We start from the raw sequence: 16,464 nt of genomic DNA, 5'->3' as shown, positions 1-16,464 counted from the left end.
GAAACAGGATACGATAAGCTGCGGAGGCAGCCAGAGAAAAGGGCTGTGGTCAGCGCCCTAATCGCTGACTTTGGCGGCCAACACGACCACAATGCAATTGTGAAGAAGTGGTCTGACCTGAAGAGGCGCCAAATGGATCAGGTCAGACGTCTTCGGGCTAAATATCATCCAGGTAAGTTATTGTTGACAGTTATATCAGGCTGTCATGTCCCGGTTGGTGTGGAGCTCTAGGTAAACATGTCTTACCTAGAAGGCTTTGCGCATGTGCCCTCGATCGCATGGGTGTGAACACCCATGCAATCTGATTCTGATGCGGACAAAAACAAGGTCCTGTACGAGTTTGGTCTGAATGCGATGCAAATTCAGCCATACTATCTGCATGGCTTAAATCGCATTGCACAGACATTGCATGTGATTTGATGTCTGGAGCCTGTGGTGCATGATGTTGGTGTGCTGCTGTTGAATGCTGGAAACCCTACATTTCTTAGTTCAAGTCTGATGTGTTGCTAGTAAAGTGTTTGGTAGGCAATTTTTTTTTTCAATTGTTCCCATCATGTCGTCTTCAGTATATAGTTCTACAGAGTAGCTGTGCCGCTAGCTAGAACTTGTGGTGCATGGTGTTGGTGTATTGCTGTTGAATGCTGCAAGCCCTAGATTTCATGGTTCGAATCTCTGATGTGGTAAGAGTTTTATGTTTCAATGGCCTAGAGAGTCTAGATCCATAATATAGGGGCACCAGCAACAAATTCTTACGTCTTCTGGTTCTGTGGCGCAGTCTGTAAGCTCCCGAAGTTTGAATCAGAGGGTTGTAGGTTCGATTCCCATGTGAGTAAAGATGCTTCCTCAAAGTAGCACCAAGGCTTTGAAGGTAGTGTAAAGGGTGGCTGGAATTGTGAAGACTGTGATGAAGTGGTCAGGACTTGATTAAGTTGGTGGTGCGGACCACCATCTGTTGGGTATGAGTGAACCTGTGACCCTGAAACTGGGGACAGGAATATAGTGAAGGAGAAGGGCATGTTGGTGAAAAATGTGAGATTTATTGGAAAAAAAATACATAAGTCTTTGTGGACTCTTAAGCTTCTATGGTCAAGTTCCATCAGTCAAGTATCCCCTGCTGGTTACCTGGATGGCACTTTGCTTCGTTCACATGGTGCCAATGTTACCCACTTGATGGCTAGACCACGCTTTGTTCACATGGTGCCACTTGATGGCTGGATCTTGCTTCATCAATCACATGGTGCCAATGTTACTCACTTGATGGCTGGACTGCGCTTTGTTCACATGGTGCCAATGTTACCCACTTGATGGCTGGACCTTGCTTCATCATTCACATGGTGCCATGTTGATGGCTGGGCCTCATTTCCTAGACGGTTCATTCACAGAGTGCCAAGGTCTGCTCCTTAATCTGTTATTACACAGTGACAACCCTTTGTTCCAAACACATTTACATTACTTACTTGATCATTACAGGCTGGACTTCACTTCATCGAGGGTTTAGTCACACGACTCCAAGGTTATCCACTTGCTTGTCACATGGATGGTGCCCCAACAGCTCTGTTCTGGTATGCTTTGGGAATTGAACTCACATCCTTCAGATGCCACATTCACCGCGCTACATGCTGTGCCACAGACCAGGATGCTTGAGCCTGACAGCAGTGCCTATACATACTAAATTCAACAAGATTCACGCTGCAAAGTGTAGTAACCCGTAGCAACCGATATGAACAGGCTTCAAAAGAGGATTGGTTGCTATTGGTTGCAGCAGTTTGTATAACATTAATAAATTTGCAAAGATAAGCACCTAAGGATTCGAACTCGCGACCAACTGAACATGAGTTCATCAACATATGCCCAAGGCTATAGTCCCAGATGGGTTTTTTGCCAAAAACCATGATGTAATATCATGACATACCATATGATCAGTGGATTAATGTACTAAGTTGCCATCATCTAATAAAAACTAGTCTCCCAGTTGACCTTCCAAACGATAATTTTAATTGCTACTTGCAAAGTACAATAACCAACCATAATGAAAAAATAATTCAATTGAAGAATAAATGAATCATGAAAAGGTGGTTGTTTGAGGATTTGAACTTGCAAGCTAATTGTTTGTAAGATCAGCAGCATACATGCAGGGCCACTATCTCGGAGGAGGGGGGGGGTGGCGCCGAAAGCTAGAACTTTAATATCATGAAATAACACATGACTAGGGGATTAATATTTGAATATTAAATAAGTTGCTACCAATAGACCTTAGACTACTCTGCCACTTGGCCTAGAGGAAATTGCCATTTAGTAAAACTGTACTTTTCATTGTCCATTGCCATAGGACACTATTTAAACTACCGCCTATAAAGTGCAGTAATCCATAGAAATAAATAAGCCCTCTGAAAGTTGATGGATTGCTTTAGGTATTTGCAATTTTAATTAATTAAGCTAAAAGGTGGTCACCCGGGGATACAAACTTGCAACCATATTACTTATTACCCAGTGTCTTACATACAAGGCCACTGCCTCATATACTGATTGGGGCTCAAAACTAGACCTTTAGTTTGATAGAATACCTTATGACTAGTGGATTAATATTCACATCATTTACTAAACTGCTAGTATCAGACCTAGACTACCCTTCCACTTGGCCTAGAGGAAATTGCCATTTGGTAAAACTGTACTTTCCATTGCCATGAACCACAGGACACTACCTCAACTGATGCCTACATAGCATTTAATAAGAAAGGATGAGCCCTTGCAATTGTAATGAATGAGTCACTTGGGGATTTGAACTTGCAACCATTTCTCTTGCTAGCCCAGTGTCTTACATACAAGGCCACCGCCTCAGATGGCGGGTGTTGTTCAAAACTAGACCTTTCATCTAATAGAATACCATATGACTAGTGCGTTAATATTTGAATATTTTACTAAATTGCTACCATCAGACTCTAGACAAATCTCTCACTCGGCCTAGAGGAAATTCCCATCTGGCAAAACTGTACCCTCAAGAGTCCATTGCCACAAACCATGGCACTATCTTAACTACTACCTACAATCTGCAGTAATCCATAGAAATGAATAAGAAAGGAAAAGTCCTCTGAAAGTTGATTAATTGCTTTAGGTATTTGCAATTTTAATAAATTAAGCTGAAAAGATGGTCACCTGGGGATTCAAACTTGCAACCATTTTACTTACTAGCCCAGTGTCTTACATACAAGGCCAATGCCTCAGATGGTGGGTAGGCCCTCAAAATTAGACCTTTAATGTGATAGAATACCATATGACTAGTGGATTAATATTCACATAATTTACTAAACTGCTACCATCAGACTTTAGACTAGCCTGCCACTTGGCTTAGAGGAAATTCCAGTTTGATACAGTTGTAGGCAGTAGTGTCCTGTGTTTCATGGCAATGGACTCTTGAAAGTACCAAGTGTAGTAATCCATAGAAATAAATAAGAAAGATTAAGTCTTCTGAAAGTTGATTAATTTATTAAAATTGCAAAAAAAAAAAAAAATAACGCAATCAATCTGAAAATGAGGCCACTTAGGGATTTGAACTTGCAACCCTTTTACTTACTAGCCCAGTGCCCTACATACAAGACCATTGCTCCAGATGGTGAGGGGGGTTTAAAACTGGACCTTGAATTTTATGTAATACCATACGACTAGTGGATAATTATTCACATAGTTTACTAAACCGCTACCATCAAACCTAGAAAAATCTCCCACTCGGCCTAGAGGAAATTCCCATCTGGCAAAACAATACATTCAAAGTGCCCATTGATGTAGCTCAAGGTGTAGAGTGCTGGTCTTGTAGCTTCAAGGTTCTGTGTTCAAATCTGCATACAAAAAAACACAGTTTTGTGTTTCATGAGCCACCTAATGTTTTTCAATTGTTCTCACTATGTTGTATTTGGTAGATAGTTCTACAGAGAAGTGGAATCGCTGGCTAGAGCCTGTGGTGTGTGCTGCTGCAAAGCCTTGGATTTCTTAGTTTGAATCTGATGTGGTAACCATTAAGTGTTTTTTGTGGGCCACGAAATGATGGGAACAAATGAAAAACATTTAGTCTACATTATATAGTTCTACAAAAAAGTAACATGGCTGGCTAGAGCTTGCGGTGTGCATTGTTGGTACGTTCCTGTTAAATGTACAAAGCCCTCGGTTTCTTAGCTCAAATCTCTGATGTGGTAATAGTTTTTTTTTTTGGCCCACCGGGAAACTCCCTGTAGTCCATGTGGGACCAGTGTCATCACTAGGTGCAAGAGGCTGACATATAGGAGAGGACTTGGAGAGGAAAGAGCAATACATCCCTGGAGACGCTTACACCCATACTACATGCACTACTCAGCAGCAGTAAGGTGAGAGTTCTGGGAGACCGGGCACGGATTTGGGGATGGACTGCTGTTGTTCCTGCTACTCTAATTTTTGAGCTCGGTTTATCATTGCAAAATGTGAGTTACTCTCTTTTTAAAATAAATATTGATTTTTATGGAATTATGCTATGTGCGCCCCACTTTTTCTTTTACATACTCATTGGTTGAATAATCGATATGCCATCCTTGTGATCTGTTGAATATCGCTGCTTGCTGGGAACCATTCCTGAATTGTCTGCCTGAGGTCTCTTTTTCAATAATACCGAATCGCAAGACGTGTATGGGATGTACCCTCTTCAGTCTATCATCTTTAACAAAGCTTGATTGGCCTAGTAGGTATATGCCTTTCTGGGTCCAATCCATCCGGTAAGCCCCTTGTCATAAGTGGTGGTGGACTTCTCACCGTTGGATTTTGTTTATTTATCCAGTTATTGAACGTCTTTCAACATAGTTGGATTCAATTAATTTATCCAGTCAAGGATTTGTGGACTTTAATTATCACCGATACCATTAGTTCACATGTGGTGTTGCACGATACAATTTAGATTGTTTTATCACAATTGATTCACTGTTAGCGCTACACTTTTTCCACATGTAGTTGAAAAACTACTATGGTGAGTATCCACAAGAAATATATGGTGATATCATATAAAACACAATAAGTGAAGTAAAGTGACAAATGGTTTCAAGTAAATCCTGAAAGGAAAAATGGAAAGAAGGATGTGTCCTAAAAAAGGGGGGAATTATATGAACTGTCCTCTTAAATGGGTAAAATGTTCAAGTGCATGTATGGTGCGCTGAGCACTTACCAGGTACATTATCCTTTGGCACCAGTGTCATCACTAGGTGCAAGAGGCTGACATATAGGAGAGGACCTGGAGAGGAAAGAGCAATACATCCCTGGAGACGTTTACACCCATACTACATGCACTACTCAGCAGCAGTAAGGTGAGAGTTCTGGGAGACCGGGCATGGATTTCTATTGCAGTATACAGATTCACACCAAACCAGAAACTCCAGGGAAGATTGGGATACAACTTGAACATTTTACCCATTTAAGAGGACAGTTCATATAATTCCCCCCTTTTTTAGGACACATCCTTCTTTCCATTTTCCTTTCAGGATTTACTTGAGACCATTTGTCACTTTACATCACTTATTGTGTTTTATATGATATCACCATATATTTCCAGTGTGATGCTTTCACAGACGGTGATGATTTAGGGAGCCATGTCATCTGCTGGTGTTGGTCCACTATGTTTTATCAAGTCGAAAGTCAGCGAAGGCTTCTACCAGGAAATTCTATCGCAATTCATGCTTCCCTCTGCTCAGAGACACAACTAGAACCTTCAGGGCCCCCGGTGGAAGAAACGATGAGGGGCCCCCCTGACCGCCAGCTGGGGCCCTTTCCTCTGGGCCCAACGCCCTTTACTCCTGTCGCAGGGCCCCTTCATGGGAAAGGGTCCCGCTACGGGACCACAATAGTCTGCAGTGGATACCCTTCCTGCTGTCTTGGGGCCGCCCCACAGTGGGAGAATGCCAGGGCCCAGTGGCAAGGGCAATCTTTCCTACCCTGGCAGTTCTGCCACTGGTGCCAGTAGTTTTTACTTTTGTTATTTTGTCTAGGAGCAGCAGGACCTAGGTCTACCTGCCATAACCCTGGTATTTTTGGGAACGGCATGCATTTCTCTTTAAAATAAAAGTGGTCTTTGCGGCGAGTTCGCCGCAAGATCACTTTTATAGGCGGCTGACACTTACCAGTCGTTCACTTCTCCTGACACTTACCAGTCGTTTTTATGCCACTTACCGAATGCGCCGTTAGCGGCGGAGACAATCGCATCCTCTCCCATGGATGCCTGGCTGCCGACTGAGGAGAAGATGGCCCCTGCTCGGCTCCATGGCACGGGAGGGCGGAAGCAATATCAAACGTCACTTTCACCCATAGCTCTTAAAGGAGAATTTTTTTCACATTTTTTTTCATTGCATATTTGTGTAAATATAAGATCTAAGGTCTTTTTGACCTTAGATATCAGAACAAAAAGCATTACAGGACCTCTTAAAGCGGGGGTTCACCCCAAAACAATTTTTTTAACATTGCATTCAGCCGAGTTGTCAGAATGACATTAGGATGTTTTTTTTTATTTCATTGCCGTACATACCGTTTTTTTTACCGCCGCTTCCGGGTATGTAATCTGCGGGACTGGGCGTTCCTAATTGATAGACATCCTTCTGACCGGCGCATACAGCGCATCACGAGTTGCCGAAAGAAGCCGGACTGTGAGTCGGCTCTATACGGCGCCTGCGCACCGACGTTCGGCTTCTTTCGGCAACTCGTGACGCGCTGTATGCGCCGGTCGGAAGGATGTCAATCAATTAGGAACGCCCAGTCCCGCAGATTACATACCCGGAAGCGGCGGTGAAAATACGGTATGTACGGCAATTAAATAAAAAAAAAACAGCCTAATCTCATTCTGACAACTCGGCTGAATGTCATGTTAAATTTTTTTTTTTTAAATATATTTCCACGAATGTTTACATTCCTTGTAATAGGAATAAAGGGGACCCCAATTTTTATTTATTTTTTAAAACCGTGTCAAAATAAAAAACGAAAAGTAAAATAAATAATATTCAAATATATATTTTTTTAAACATCGCCTATGTAGATTTTTGAGGGTAAAAGTTTGTCGCCATTCCACGAGTGGGCACAATTTTGAAGCGTGACATGTTGGGTATCAATTTACTCAGCGTAACATTATCTTTTATATAATATATATATATATATATATATATATATATATATATATATATATATATATAATTAATGGGCTAACTTTACTGTTGTCTTATTTTTAAATTGAAAAATTCATTTTTTTTCCAAAAAAGTGCACTTGTAAGACCGCTGCGCAAATAAGGTGTGACAGAAAAAAAAATATAATGTTTGGGGGTTCAAACACCCTAGAGAATAAAATGATTTTAACTTGTAAACAAGTGTAAAAAAGAGGCTCTGGGCTGAAGTGGTTAAAGCGGAGTACCACCCAAAAGTGGAACTTTCGCTTAATCCACTCCTCGCCCCCTTACATGCCACATTTGGCATGTAATTTTTTTTGTGGGGGGGGGTGGGGGCTTCAGGAGGAGTGGGACTTCCTGTCCCACTTCCTCCTTCCGCCGAGGGGCCGCTAAGGCAATACGTCATATCGCCTTTTGGCGGCCCCTCCCTGTAGGCGATTGCTTGGGACACGACAGGTCCCAGGCGATCGCCTGTCCAATCAGAAAGCGCAGCGCCGCTCGCGCATGCACAGTGAGTGCCCGGCCGTGAAGCCAAAAGCTGTCACGGCCGGGTGCCCACAGTAACAATGAGGACGCCAGCCGGAGAGGGTGGGAGAGGAGCGGAGCTCCTGCCGGCGCGTCGCTGGAACGTGGAGCAGGTGAGTGCATGTTTATTAAAAGCCAGCAGCTACACTTTTTGTAACTGCTGACTTTTAATAAACATGAAAAATGCCTGGAACACCCCTTTAAACAAGAAACTGTCTGGATGTTATATTCATTCTTTGTTTCTACACATATTCGATTCTCAAGTTCCTGAAGAAGCGCATAAACGCACGTAACATGTAAAGTGACCTCTATGAGCGACCCTCTACGCATCAAATTCTGGAATGATCAACATTTAATTCTTAATGATTGTATTCATATTACTTGATCGATCCTGGATATTACAGGCGGTATGAGGGCCCCTTTGGTCAATCATTTATATGTTTTTTAACTTATGTATGTACATTTTGTTTTTAATCTTATTCAATTAAAAATATATTTTTTAAATTAATTCTATGGGTGTGCCTATAAAGTCCAATCCGTTTTTCAACCAATCTTTCCACTATAGCAGCATTGACACCATTGCTGGGGGCTATTGTGTCCAAGAACACTGATGCTGTTTTGTTTTTTTATTGCACCCACTTTCACATGATGAGATTATATTATGGTCACTGACACCAGAGCTGAGGGTTATTATTGCAGCCCTAGACACCAATACTGACACCGATGTAGCACCCTGATGGTTAGGTAGGGTTACTAGTAAATTTACCTACCAGGTATAGTTGCCTTGGGCAATTGATAAGAGATCAATTGATTCCACCCTAATTCTGGAATTGCTGCACTTCTCTCACTAGATGGCCGGGTATCTGGTGACATTAGATAAGACAAGGGCATTGCAAGGACAGATTAGGAATAGAAGGGGTATCTCAGCCAATGGGCAGGGATCTTCTTGGGTCCCTTGGCCTGCTGGGAGATCCTATTTATTTGGGTGAGGTAAGGCGATTGGGGTTCTGTGCCACCTGGATGGCTGTCTTGGTGGACATGCTGCCCCGGGCTGCTAGGCCAGAGCCTGAGGCCTATCTCAGGGACATCTGGTTGATAAGGTGTCGGAGGGCCTAGCCAGAAGCAAGAGAGCATCGTAGGGTTGGGACTGCGGCTTGCAGTTCAACCAAAAGTGACAGTTCTGCCGGCCGGAGAACCTGTCATGGTCGAAGGTAAAGGGGAAGCTGTCGCCACTAAGGGACCTACCACCTTATTACCAGGGACCACAAGGAGTAGCTGAAGCAGGTACCGGAGCAGTATTCTCACCAAATAGGGACAGTGAAGAATTGGGAAACTTCAGCAGGTATCAATCCAGGGACCCAGCCAGTGGAGGTGACGCTTGCACAGCAATCTTGTGTGCCAAGCCAGGGCCCGAGCAGGCCAGTGTGGTGACGCTTGAGGAGTACCTGCGAGTGCCAAGCTAGAGACCCAGCAGGGAAGCAGGGGTGGTGCTTGAGGAATATACTCAGCGAGAAGGTTTCGAAGAGCTCAGGAGATCCAGTGGCAGTGGATCAGCAAGTCTAGTGAGAAAAGACTGGGAGCTCAGTGGAGTGAAGATCTACAAGAAGTGATTGTAGAGGAAGTACAGAAGTTTGTTACAACTTGTGTTGGAAACTGTTATAAGACTGTTGCCATAGGAGACAGCAAATCCTACATATGCAGACGTGGTGTCCTGTTGGGTGCCTTTCCCTGCATGGCTGTCTACCTATAGAAGTCTCGAAGTCTGCCAATTACCATTGCAACTACTAAAGGGTGTCCTGGCCCTAACCCTCTCTCCAACAGTTCTGTTCAAGAGAAAATAAATCTCTTTGCATTCAAGAAGTGTCTGGTGCCCATAAATTTACCTTGCATTACACCCACAATGCCTTGTAACCCACTCTACATAGAAGGATGTCAGCTGTCCTTAACTCTGGAGGTTCTCATTAGACCAAAGGGGACCCAGGACCTTGCTACACCAATACTGGAGGTTTTTACTGCTGACCCAGGCACCAACACTGAAGATTATTATGGTGGCCCCTAACTCCAATATTGGAGGTTATTATTGCAGTATTGACACCATTGCTGAATGTCATTGTGTCCAATAACACTGATGCAGGAGATTATTATTGCGCCCACTAACCTATAATGAGATTATTATTGTGGCCCCTGACACCAATAATGAGGATTATTGTTGTAGCTCCTGCCATCAATATGGAGGGTTATTATTGTGGTCCTTGACACCAATACTGGGGTTATTATTTTGACACTGAAACCACTGTTGGGGGCCATTGCACCCAATCACACCAATGCTGGGGGTTATTATTGTAGTCCCTGACATCAACACTTTGAACGCTATTGCCCCCATACGTAGTGTCATTGCTGCAATAATGACCCATGATTCCAGTGCTGGGTGTTATTATTGCAGCCACTAAGACCATTTCTGGGGGTTATTATGGTGGCCACGGGTATCTTTAAAGCCCAAGTTCACCTTTAGTAGTAGTAGTTTAGTAGCGTTTCGTTTATAGTAAAACCCTCCATGGCAGGATCAGCTGCTGCGAAATGAATGGAAGTATATCCTGTTGCAATCGTGTATCGCTTTTCATTGTTAAAAGTATCTGTAATCCTAAAATATAAATTACTTTATGCAAAAGATGAGTCGAAGAAAGCTCCAAGATTAAAAAGCAAACCTGTGTGCTGGATGAAAGTTTAAAATGAGCAAAGAATGCGTAAGTGCAGTCACCTGAAGAAGCTTTTTCTTGTAGACTTCTCAAAACTGCAGAAAATAACAGTGTTCTTTAATGCCAACAAAAAAAGTTTCCCAAGTGTAACAGGCCAAAGAGAGCACCAGATAAAAAAAAATCCTTCGGCATCCAAAGTCTTTATTGTGCAAATGACAAACAGGGCAAAAGACAGCCAATGGCCCGGATTCAGAGAGCAATTGCGCCTGCGTAACCATAGTTATGCAGCGCAATTGCTTACTTGCGCCGACGTAACGAATGCTCCTGATTCAGGAACCTCGTTATGCCGACTGCAGCCTAAGATATGCGTGGCATAAGGCTCTTATGCCCGCATATCTTAGGCTGCATTCTTGCGATGGCCGCTAGGTGGCGTTCCTGTTGTGCTCAGCGTATAGTATGCAAATTGCATACTAACGCTGATTCACAACGTTACGCGAGCCCTGCGTACACAGTTTACGTCGTTTGCGTACAGCGGTTTTCGCGTAAGGCTGCCCCTGCTATGTTACGTATACCCGTCGCTCCTGCGTCGCGAAATTTGAACTTTACATAGTTTGCGTAAGTGATTCGTGAATGGCGCTGGACGCCATTCACGTTCACTTTGAAGCAAATGACGTCCTTGCGACGTCATTTGCCGCAATGCACGTCGGGAAAGTTTCCCGACGGAGCATGCGCTCTACGATCGGCGCGGGAACGCGCCTAATTTAAATGATTCCCGCCCCCTACGGGATCATTTAAACTGCGCGCGCTTACGCCGGGCATTTTGCCGGAGCGCCCACGCAATTTACGGAGCTACTGCTCCGTGAATCGCGGGTAGCGCAGAAAATTTGCGGGGTGCAGGGCAAAAAACGGTGCCCTGCGCCTACGTAAAAAATGCGCTTATCTTATTGAATCTACCCCAATGTGTTTTTGAGGGCCACACAATGCCCCTTCATCAGAGCTTCATCTCCATTTTTATGTGGGTTATTGTAAACTTTTACTCCTGATGAAGTGGGATGTCCTTTACCCTGCTTGCTGTAACCAATTGCACAATAAAGACTTTGGACTCCTAAGATTTTTTCATTTGGCACTTTCTTTGACCTATTAATTTCTCAACTTCCAAGGCCAGTTGGATTTCCACAGGTCATTAAAATGTCAGTACTTGAGCCCATGTCCAGTGCCCCCGTCATGGATCTGCATGAGGAGCCCAAGATGATGAATGTGGCCTCTTGCACAATTCCCATTTAAGCATTTCCAAAGTTTGAGACAGGGACTGCTAGTGCAAAAAAAAAGACCGCAGGTGCCAGGATGCTGAAACCACAGACTGGAACTTGGGAGTGTTGGTGTCAGGTGAGCAGAAGAACAGTGATGAGCGCACCACAAGTTCACCCAAACCAATAGAGAGAAGAGCTGGGCCGCAAGCCAAGTTTGGTAACAGCCAGGCAGGAAGATACCAAATCACAAGCAGGATCAAGGTCAGAGATGAACAGAGATAGGCAATGTGCAGGTAACTAGGTACATAATCAATGGCAGAACCATGGTTAAGAGTCAAAGTCGTTAAAACAAGTATGCAGCAGACATGGACAGTCAGGGGTAATCCATGAGGTAGGTCAGATGAAAGCCAGGACAATAACAGTGTCAGGCAGGATCTAAGATAAAAGATATACAGGCTGAAAGACCATCCAGGAATGATCCCATGCAGATCTCGAATTTAAATAGTCCACTAAGTGCTAGAATCTGTGGTGGACGTGCCCATACATGCTGTTCTTATTTTTGAAAATGAGCATGATCTCCCTGATGGCTGACAATTTCCTGACATCCCTTCCACCACTACCTCTTGTAAAAAAAAAAAGTTTTAGCAGCCCTGTGTGTAGCAGGTGTCACTCAACGGCCCCGTACCTTCCACTGGCCCGCCGCCAGGACTCATTACCCTGACAGGCTCTAAGGGACACAGAGCCTGTCAACAGCTGCAGAGGAATTCCTCTCCCCTCTTCTTTTCACTTACAACAGGGATCTTTAAACTACAGCCCTCCAGCTGTTGTGGAACTACACATCCCATGAGGCATTGTAAAACTCTGACATTCACACAGATTAGGCATGATGGGAATTGTAGTTCCTGAACTGAAGGGCCATAGTTTGGAGACTCTTGCCTTAAAGTATGTGAGCAGCACTTGCACAGACAGCAGCCCTGCTCCCTCTCCTGCCATTGGCAGGGGGAGGGAACCTATAAGAATAAGCGACTGCAGCAAAAAAAGCATCTTGGGACATGTAGTCCCAGTCACAGGCTGCCTCATGTGAAATACCTTGGGGCAGACTACACCCCTCAGCATGCCCACAGGGGGGAGAAGGAATCATACACCATGATGCTGCTTGGGAGTTGGGAGAGACCTCGAGGTGAAGATTAGACCAGACACAGGAGAAGGGGGCTGGATCCAAGGTCAGTGTGACTGCATTCCTGCCACAACTCCACAGTCAGTTCACAGACATCTCGCCAGCTGAGGTACCCTCCAAAAAAGTTTTGTGCTCATGCACCTAATCAAGAGATTTGCCTATCACCTAGGTATACATTAGAGGTGAGGAGAAGAAGAATTGTGTCCCTTGTGTGTGGCTTTCAGGTACTCTAACCTTCCACCACTCTTCCCATTGGCAAAATGCCTTGTCAAGCATGTGGTGCCCAAATGGCTAGTGTTTTTGCCACACTTGACCTGCTTGCGGCAGAGATTGCAAATTTCAACAGTGCGATCAGCAGCATATGTGCTACAAAATGGCCCACACAGCTGAGCTCTGGGAAGTGGGTCAGGAGATAAGAGCGCTATAATGTGAGGGAAGAAGTTGGCTGCGCTCTACTCTTCCATGATGGCTGCCTCTGGAGGACATTCTGCCTCATTGGGGTTGTGCCTCACCCTTCCTTTCCTTCTCTGCTCTATCTAGCACCCAACACGAGTCATGACGACATCATCATCCCCTCTATCCTCATCATCACTGTAGCCAACTTAGCAATGTGCTGCGGCTTGGGGAACAGGACTGCCAATTTGCTGTTTATCAGTGTTCTCCTCTCTCTGTAGCTCATATTAGTCCCTTCTTCTACCTCAGAACTAACATCAGAATCAAATAATGTCTGTGCATCCTCAAGAAGCAAGTGGCTTACACTGTGTTCAAACAATTCAGCTGACTCCTCCATGCATGTTGCTGGGGCTATGGCGGGAGTAGCTGTGGACAAGGAGGCAAAATAAGCCGCTCTGGCAGCTGCAGTGAACTGCACACTAGTGCCGATTGAGTTTTATTGACCCCACATCTCTCCATAAAGAAGACCTATCCTATTATAAACATCCCTTGTAATAGGAATAGAGCATAATAGGAATAAAAGTGATAAAAGAAAAACAAAACATTTAAATTGTAAAAATTTTTTTTTTAAATAAAATAATAATAAAAAAAATTATAGTGCCCCACCTGAAGTTTGGCGTCATTGCACGAGCATGCGCAATTATAAAGCGTGACATGTTAGGATTTACTCGGCCTATCATCAGGATTTACTCGGCCTATCATCATCCTTCACATACAAGAAAATTGGCCAAACTTTTTTTTTTTTATTCATTAAAACATTTTTTTCCAGACTTTCAGCTTTAATTCAAAGGGTTGAAAATAAATATCAAGTACAAATTTTGGGAACTGCAACCATTTTTATACACAGTCCCCCCATTTTCAGGGGCTAAAATGTAAATGGACAAATGAATATAATCATAAATAAAATGTACATTTTAATACTTTGTTGAGAATCCTTTACTGGCAATGACTGCCTGAAGTCTGGAACCCATGGACATTACCAAAGACTGGGTTCCCTCCTTTCTGATGCTTTGACAGGCTCGAACTGCAGCTGTCTTCAGTTGTTCTTTGTGGGACTTTCTGCCTTTCGTTTTGCCTTCAGCAAGTAAAATGCATGCTCAATTGGGTTGAGATCAGATGATTGACTCGGCTATTGCAGAATATTCCACTTCTTTTCCTTCAAAAGCTCCTGGGTTACTTTTTCAGTGTGTTTTGGATCATTGTCCATCTGTACTGTGAAGCGCCGTCCAATCAACCTTTCTGCATTTGGCTAAAGCTGGGCTGACAGTATCTCTCTAAACACTGCAGAATTCGTCCATCTGCTTCCGTCTCATCATCAATAAACACCAATGATCCAGTGCCACTGGAAGCTATGCATGCCTAAGCCATCACACTGCAAGCTCCACCGTGTGACCACAGATGATGTTGATTGCTTTGGATCATGAACTGTTCCAAGCCTTCTCCACACTTTTTTCTTCCCGTCATTCTAGTACAGATTAATCTTAGTTCCATCCATCTAAATAATGCTTTGGCAAAGTCTAATCTGGCTTTTTTATTCTTCAGGCTAATGAATGGTTTGCACCTTGTGGTGAACTCTCTATATTTGCTCTTGTGAAGTCTTCTCTTAATTGTAGACTTTGACAATGATACGCTCACGTCCTGGAGAGTGTCCTTCACTTGTCTGGATGTTGTGAATGGGTTTTTCTTTACCATAGAGATGATCCTGTAATCCTAAGTGTTCTTCTAATCCTCAGAATGTACCAAACTGTTGATCTGGCTACTCCCAATGTTGCTACTATCTCTTCAATGGTAAAGAAATAATGAAGGAGCCATGAAGCAGCTTTTAATTAAATTGTCCAATTACTTTTGGTCCCTTGAAAAAGGGGAGTGGCAGTTCTTAAGAGCTGTAATTCCTAAACCCTTCCTCTGATTTGGATGTACATACCCTCAAATTAAACCTGAGAGTGTGCACTTTCTAGAACTATAGCTTAAATATGTTTTGTTAAATACCTGAAAAATCTAAAATTGTGCCCGTGTCCAAATACACATAGGTCCATAATATATATATATATATACACACACACACACACACACACAAAGTGGGCCATTTATATGGATACACCTTAATAAAATGGGAATGGTTGGTGATATTAACTTCCTGTTTGTGGCACATTAGTATATGTAAGGGGGGAAACTTTTCAAGATGGGTGGTGACCATGGTGGCCATTTTGAAGTCGGCCATTTTGAATCAAACTTTTGTTTTTGGTGTATCCATATAAATGGCCCACCCTGTATATATATATATATATATATATATATATTTATTGATTGAATTTTTTTCCCTTTTTCACATTGTTTTTTTCAAGTCTGTAGAGGTTCAATCCCTCTTTGAATGGACACATTCTTTTCACTTGATTTTAAATTGATTTATTTTTGTTCGAGCGCTGCATTTTCTATGAAGGTGTGAAAAGAATTCTGTAAATGAAGAAGAATGTTTTCAGAAATAGAAATGTTAATAGTTTATTTTTATCAATTAACAAATTGGAAAGTAAATAAGCAGAAGAGAAATCCAAATCCCATCAATAATTGGTGTGACCACCCTTTGCCTTCAAACCAGCATTAGTCCTTCTAGGTACACTTGCACACAGTTTTTGAAGGAACTCAGCAGGTAAGTTATTCCAAACATCTTGGAGAACTAAGCAAATATCTTCTGTGGATGTCGGCTGCCTCCATGTAATTCTAGACAGACTGGATGATGGTGGGATCAGGACTCTGTTGGAGAGGGGGGGGGGGGCATAACTTTCAGGGCTCCTTTACACTGCAGATAATGCCTAATGACATTGGCTGTAGGTTTGGGGTCTTTGTCCTGCTGCAGAATAAATTTGGGGACAATCACACACCTACCTGATGATATGGCACGATGGAGAAGTATCTGCCTGTATTTCTCAGCATTAAGGACACCATTGATCCTGAAATCTCCAACTCTATTTGCAGAAATGCAGCCCCAAACTTGCAAGGAACTTCCACCATGCTTCACAGATGCCTGCAGACACTCATTATTGTACCACTCTCCAGCCCTTTACCAACAATCTAGCTCCTGGCTGCTACACATATTTTACGTTATGACTCCTCAGTCCAGAGCACCTGCTGCCATTTTTCAGCACCCCATGTTTTCCTGATAGTTGCGTCACTTAGCTTTGTTTCCATGCCCTATGCCTGAAAACATA

This window comes from Rana temporaria, chromosome 9 (genome assembly GCF_905171775.1).
Source record: "Rana temporaria chromosome 9, aRanTem1.1, whole genome shotgun sequence".
Taxonomy (NCBI): Eukaryota; Metazoa; Chordata; class Amphibia; order Anura; family Ranidae; genus Rana; species Rana temporaria.
Note: the sequence above shows the minus strand (reverse complement) of the source record.